This window comes from Silurus aristotelis (assembly GCF_946808225.1).
Source record: "Silurus aristotelis genome assembly, chromosome: 12".
In the NCBI taxonomy this organism is placed as follows: Eukaryota; Metazoa; Chordata; class Actinopteri; order Siluriformes; family Siluridae; genus Silurus; species Silurus aristotelis.
The window spans coordinates 27755092-27762633 of record NC_139585.1 but is presented as its reverse complement, the minus strand read 5'-3'; the positions used below and the strand labels follow the sequence as shown (position 1 = coordinate 27762633).

Below are 7542 nucleotides of genomic sequence, written 5' to 3'. Positions count from 1 at the left end.
AATTTTGGGAAAGAACCATATACGGCTGGAAATGGGAGGTGTCCCAATTCTTTGAACATATAATGTTTTGAGTCTTGTAAAAAAAATATGAGGCAGAATATTTCAAGTTGTTTATTACATTGTAACACAGAAAAAGAAAATGCTTATGTGCTGAAGATTTGCACCACAACAACATGAACATGGACATGGGAACTGAAATCCCCTATCAACTTCCCTAGAGACAAAAAAAAGGAAAGTCAGCAAAAATATATATATAAATAAATAAATAATAATATTTCCCATTCTCATCAGCAGGTGTTTTCTGACCACACATTTTTATACAGCACAGTTGAGTGTATTCAAAATAACACACAATGGAACTGCACGTAACAATCACAAGAGTGAGCTTTTATGGTTGTAAATATCCAGAGAAATAGTATGTTATAATAAAACATTTCTACATACACAAATACAATTTAGTTATTGTTAAAAAAAAGATTCATTATTTATATAAAAAAAAAAAAAATGATTATACTTTTTATTGATTAATGGCTAATAAATGGCTTAATTAGTTGGAAATATTTAAAAATCAGCATTTCTTACATTAAATATTTATTATTTAAAACTGTTTATTAATGGATCAGTTTTATGTATTTTCTTTTATGTAAAATGTATTTTTACATACAGCTTTTTTTTTGAAGGAGCACTTCTTCTTAGTAGTGCTTCTTTATCTTACCATTTTACATTTCTTTTTTTTACTCTGCTTCATCTTTACATTGTATATCAAGGGGTCCACAAACTACAGCCAGTGGGCTGAATACTGAATTTGAAACGGCCCTCTGAACGACTGAACTAGTGCATGTTTTTCCAAAATATAAATTTAAATATATGTTTTACTCATATCATATTTGTATTTTATTAACTCGATTATAACTATCCCTAAGTTTTTAATAGATCTAAAGTCAATGATGGTCACTATGGAACTAGCTGTTATCGGTTTTTTACACGTGAGATGGTGCGCTGCATAGAGAGCGCTATATTGGTTAGTTATAATTTAGTAGTTATACAATCATATGTATTAATGAATATATTCATATTTATTTTCATGATTCAGTGCTATTTTTATTTTTTAAATAAAGTTCAGTACAATTTAAAACGGAGTGTTTTGTATGTTTGTTATTTTTATCCAGTTTCTATTTTAAAAACTATCATCGGTCAACTGTCATCGGTATCGGCAATATCCACTATTGTTTAGTTATTTACGTAGCCTAATTGTTTGTTAGATTCACCCACCATATATGCATATGTAAGTAAATGTTTTGATTTCAATACCAATGAATATGAAAAATGTCATTACACTATAAAATGGAGATTGGGGGTTAAAGTTTATGTAAAATTTGGGTTCAATTTAAACAATTAAATAAGATTGCAGGTAGTTTAAAATAGAATGAAGCTTAATTCAGCAAATTGAACAAATGTCTCAGCAGCAATATTGGTCCTAATGCAATTTGTCAGACTAACGTTAAATTTACTGCACACGGACGGCAGAAGTTAAACGCTAACAGCATTAACAAGTGCTTGAAGTAACTTGAAGTTAGTGAAGTCATGTTCACAGAAAAGTTCACTTATAGGTGTTGAATTATACCTTAATTCATGAAAAACGTCTTCATTGCCAGTTGCAATTGGCAATAATTTACTGTTAATTTTACAATTTATTACCGTTATCTTTATTAGCATGTTACAGTAAAAATACCATTAGTTTTAATCTCAAGTTAACTAATTTTATTTGCAGAAACCGACTGCACTTAAATTAACCAACTGCCTTTTGTTCATATTTATAATGTTTAAGTAAAGTGTATTAGTACTGAAAAAAAAAATTTTTCCCCGAAGAAAAACATATTGAATTATGCAAAATCATTAAAAGCATCAATTCAAGTCAACTCTTTTGCAGATAACAGCAGCACACATTCATGTGCGATTGAAATTAGCGACGAGATTCAACACTTGTGAACAAGTATTATCACTGAGGAACAAAAGCAGAGAAACACAACTTACAGCCAAAGACGAATCAACTGAAAATAAAACATTAAATCTCCTATGAGCTCAGCAGAAGATGAATAAACTACACCAAAAAACAGCATTAGCAGCTTCAATTATTACAAACCAGTGTGACTTTATTTCTGTCATGTGTGTACAAAAGGTTTAACTGAAATCTTTGGTATTGTACTTTCATGTGAAATATCATAATGGTGATCGGTGTTTGCTGTAGTTGGGTTCTTGAACATTGACATTTTAAAGATTGTTTTTGTTTGGTTTTCTGTCATTAGTTGTGTTTAATAACACTGTATTTATAGAAATAAAAAACCAAAAGAAGCCATGGTCAGATACAACTGGTGACATGTTTGCAATGTCAAAATTCTCATTAACAAACCCACATCTGATATATATTTTTTTGTAACCACACAGCTACATCAACATTTAGTTTGTGAATCTCAACATTGGTGGATTTAAAAAAAAAACATAAAAAATCGACGAGGAAAAAATCAACCCTGAACATCGCAAAACAGTCTTCTGAAAAGTCACAACAACGCAAACAACCCAAAAACAGATAAAGAAAATAGTAAGAACAATCAGCTGCAAAATGTATTCATTTTGCAATGCATGCTGAGAGTTTTGTACCACACTTGCACCCAGCATGCATTGTGGCATGACCTTTTTTTTTTTTTTTTTTTAATAATTAGTCCCCGTTGTTGAGTTTTAGATGCTGATTCCTGATGTCTGTGTGTGTCTTTCTTCACTGTGCGTTTAAATAGTGCTGTAGTTCTCATGGTTTGTGTGTAAAACTGGTTTCAAAATATTCCTTTATAGTTCCATTAGACAGTATCAATATTATTATTATCAATATTAATGCATCCATTTTAATTTATTTAGTCAACTTAAATAATTTATACTTAAAGATTTAATACATTTGAATTAGATTTAATTAGATTTTTAGTAAATAGCAATTATATAAATGTATTTAGTAAATATTCATTACATTTATCCAAATTATTAGTAAATCTAAATTAATTTCAGCCAGGATAATAAACATGTTGAAAGATTATTTATTAATATTTTCTGTTTCTGAAAATTAGTAATTAGATCAACTAAAAGATGTACTATTATTATGAGCAAATGTTTACTCGTGCTTTTCTCCCAATAGACTTAATGTTTTTGAATACATTTAAATAATGTATTTAATGCATTTTACTCAAACCTTCAAGACTTAAAATCTATTCATTATGTTATGTATCACTTGGTTGCCCTGAATGGTCTATTTTTTTAGATGTGTGATACTAATAATGTTTTTTAATAGGCTAATCTCTTGAACAGTATTGCAGTATTGCATTTGTCTGTACGGTGCATAACAATAACATAACAAAACTAATTTGGCATTAGGAGGCATAATGAATACATTTCAAATGAAATCTCCACAATAATACTAGTACATGTAATTTTCTGTTCCCCCCATTAAAGAAAAGAAACATGTGGCCCTCACAAAAAACAAAAAAGATTTGGATTCCGGTTTTAAAGCATGTAGAAAATGTACTAATATACAGAATAGGACAGGAGTGAAAGCACCTGGTTTATAAAACTCTAAGCAGAGATGTTGAACATGGCAAAAATGTGGTACTTCTTTCTTTTTAACATAACGGCGTCTTAAGAAAACGGTCTGTATATAATTTTGCGTGTTTTGTTTGTTCAGGTCTGCAGATCTGCTCACGGTGTGTTTAGAATGACCAGATGCTGTTGCTGACATTTTGGTTTAAATGTCAGTAAAGATTTTTGCTGTATTTTTTTCTCTGGATCAAAGAGTTCGAGTGTACTCCAGCGCTGAATGACGGCCTTATAGATGGACAATACAGTGTGGAGAACATTCTGTGATACTGTGGCAGGAATTCAAATATGATTCATCTGTTTAATTTCTTTATTTTTGTATACTTTTTTCTGTCTACATATGATGGGACATTTCGTCTGCACCAAAATATAAAACCACGCCCCTTAACGCCAACCCCCATCGATATTTTCAAAGACGTCTAGGACATCATAATGGACAATCCACAGCATCTCATTATCAGCCCCAGTCTCTCTTATTCTTCCACTCTATCCTTTTCGTCACTTCTTTTCTTTTTAGCTTAATCTGTCACCCCCGCATCTGTTTTCTAATCCCCTCTATTGCTTTTTGTATGTATCTCCCTCTTTCAGTCTCTCTTGCTTTCCCCCTCCTATTTTTTCCCTGTATCCCAGTGTCTCTTTATTCCCGCCCTCCTCTCTCTCTCTCTCTCTCTCTCTCTCTCTCTCTCTCTATAGGGGAGTGAAAGACATTACTCTACAACCAGAGCAAGAGAAAGAGAGACACATTGAACACACAGGAGCAACATTAGCTGTCCATTTGTAGATGATAAGCAAAGTGGCAGGAAGGAGAACGAGACGCAGGAGCAAGGCAGCTTTCGAATCTGAAAGGACATCACTTGAAAGAGCGGGAAAATAACCAGGTCGGTTTCAAATCAGAGATGGAGGGAGAGATAAAAGAAGGGAGGAAGATCCAGTTTTCCGTTCCGTCTGCAGGTCCTATTCAGCTCGACCCCAGACAAGTGGAGATGGTAAGAATAAAAAACACAGATGAGTAAGTTGACTGGCTTGTGGTATAAAATTATATATATATATATATATATATATATATATATATATATATATATATATATATATATATATATATATATATATATAAAGCAAAACAGTGATCTCATGACCTGTTTTTATTCTTGTTATATAAAAAAAGCTCACTTACCACTACAACTGGCACGACGTGGATAAAAATAGCAGCAGATTCGCTTATGCGAGTGTGAAAGTGTGTGTAAATTCCATTGGGCTCCAGCAGTGGGATCTCCATAATAACAACCATGTTTAAAAAAAAAATAAAAATAAAAAAAAAACCTATATATATATATATATATATATATATATATATATATATATATATATATATATATATATATATATATATATATATATATATATATAGGCTGCAGAATATTAGCATTTTAATAATTGTATTATTTTATTTCTTTTATTTCTATTACTATTTCAAAATTACTAATTAAACTTCACCCATTATATAATATCATTATCGCATTGTATGTACTGCACCATAATATACGCTGTTATTGAAAGTGAACTCAGCTGCTACTTATAGTAAATTAAAAATAGTACTGATGAACCAATTAGTCATGTTGTAGTATATTGAATCATGCCATGGTTACCATAGTTACAGAACATGTAGTTTTGGACAGAAAAAAAGTCCTTACAGAAGGTAATTCTACCCTTATTCCACCCTTGTCCCCTATTCTACCTCCATTAACATGCTTATATATTTATTAAATTTGTATTTAATGTGAGTTCTTATGTTATATTCTTTAAAATAATGTTTCTATGGATTAGCGGTTGGCACACAGAAAAGTGTCCCACTAGCTGGAAGTACCACAGAACAAAATTGCTGTACTCTCTGGGAAGGAGGGATGTCATATGTTCACTCTTCTGTTATTCACATTGAATTTGCAGAAGAGGGTCGATCATGAGGGTTCTTTTAATTGTGTCCTATGAGAGCAGATAAACAGTGTCAGGTTAACCCTGCCCGTTCTCTAACCCCTGTCCTCATATTAACCCCTGGCCCTCATATTAACCACAATCCTCATGTTAACCCTTATCCTTCTTTTTCCCTGCCCTTCACGTTAACCCGTGTCCTCATGTAAATCTTGCTATTTTTGTGAGAAGTACATTTTGCTTTGGAAATACAGGAATTTTTATTTAAAGGCAAGTCTGTTGATTGCGTAATCCCACTCATAATCATAGATTTACAGAATTGCAAGCCAAGTTAAATTATTAATGTACTAATTTAGTTATTTATTTAAATGTTGCACACAATTTTGCACAATGCAAAATAATGTTTTATTTGATTTTATTTGATTTTATTTTTATATTATACCAAGCAGTTACTCAGATACCAAAAAGGTCTTGTGTTTTTAAGTCAAATATATTTCGGGTGGTATAATCTGATGTTGGGGTATGATGATTTCCCAGCTACCCCTTTTTGGCTCTGACACAAGCAAAAATATTGACTTTATTGACTAATAGCATATACACAATATGGAGAAAAATTAAAACACCTGGCTGTCCTAGCCATATGTGGCTAGGACAGCCACATATGGCTAGGACAGCCATAGCCATATGTGGTTCCCCGAACTGTTACTGTTGTCTAGTAATGGAAAGATTAGATCATTTTAGTGACTTGGTTCTTTGAATCTGGGTAATCAAAATCAGGGGTGCCCAATACTTTATGGATATATAACTGATTTAGCATATATCAGAGTCACGTGACAAAAAGAATGAAAGCCTCAGACCAGAGGACTTATGAGATGAACTACTCAATTCTGTTCCCTGTGTAATGCACTGTATAGCGTATATGGGAGTCGCGTGATAGAAGAATGAACGACTCTGACTAGAGAGATAAACTATTTAAATCTGGTCCTAAAGACTTGTTCAAAATGAACAAATCGTTCATGAATCAATTGTTACCACAAAGTTGGAGACACACAATTGTATTGGATGTCTTTGGATGCTATAGCATTAAATTTTCCTTTCACTTGAACTAGCAAATCTGTTTCAGCATGACAATGCCCCTGTGCTCAAAACCAGCTCCATGAACATCTGCTTTCTGCATGAACATCTGGAGTGAAAGATCTCAAGTGGCCTGCTATAGAGTTCTAATCTAAACCCTATTTTACACTATTGGGAGAAATTGGAACGCTGACTGAAACTTAGGCCTCAGACTTTAATAATGCCCTTGTGGCTGCCAATGCTGGTCCTTGAGTAAGGCCCTCAACCCTCAACTGCACAGGTATATAAATGGGATAAATGTAATTTGCTCTAAATAAGGGTGTCTGCCAAATGACACAAATATAATATGTGAGACAAATCTTCACAACCGCACAGCAAAATCTTGTGGAACTTCTTAACAAAAGAGCGAAGGTTATTATAACAGCAAATGGGAAATAAATGTAGAATGGTATGTTCTAGAAAGCACATTCCGGTGTCCAAGTGATCACCTAAAGTGATCACAATAAAGCATCCTTTTTTTGAGCTACGGTTTAATGTCAGACAATATTTTCACGGACCGGCCTTTAAGGCTTGGTGGATAAATACAACAAAATAAAATGATACAAACATAAAAACTGGTATTTTCTAAATATAATAATAAACGTGAATCCACTGTGTTGTTTTTCTGTTCATTTTGCTCGCTTGGGGGTTTGAATTTTAGCGGTAATATATTTCTAATAGGAAATATGTGTACCTGTACCTCTATGTTACCAGCTTACAGGGGTTCAAGAGGTTAAAATTAACAATATATATGATGTAAAAGTAATTTTTGTTCAAAACGAGCAAATACAAAATGAACATTTTACACATGTATACATGTGATTTGTTGTTTCATAATGAGCTAAAATCTAAAGGCCTTATCACTGA

General features: G+C 32.5%; 1 pseudogene across 1 annotated transcript in view; it reads left to right on the top strand.

The window, feature by feature from the left end:
• Nucleotides 1–4305: 4305 nt before the first annotated feature.
• Nucleotides 4306–7542, top strand: part of LOC310734779 (protein phosphatase 1 regulatory subunit 1B-like) — a 13691-nt pseudogene continuing 10454 nt past the window's right edge. Inside the window, exon 1 of the transcript XR_014538183.1 lies at nt 4306–4622. The product of XR_014538183.1 is annotated as a protein phosphatase 1 regulatory subunit 1B-like (transcript). The remainder of the gene's footprint in view (nt 4623–7542) is intronic.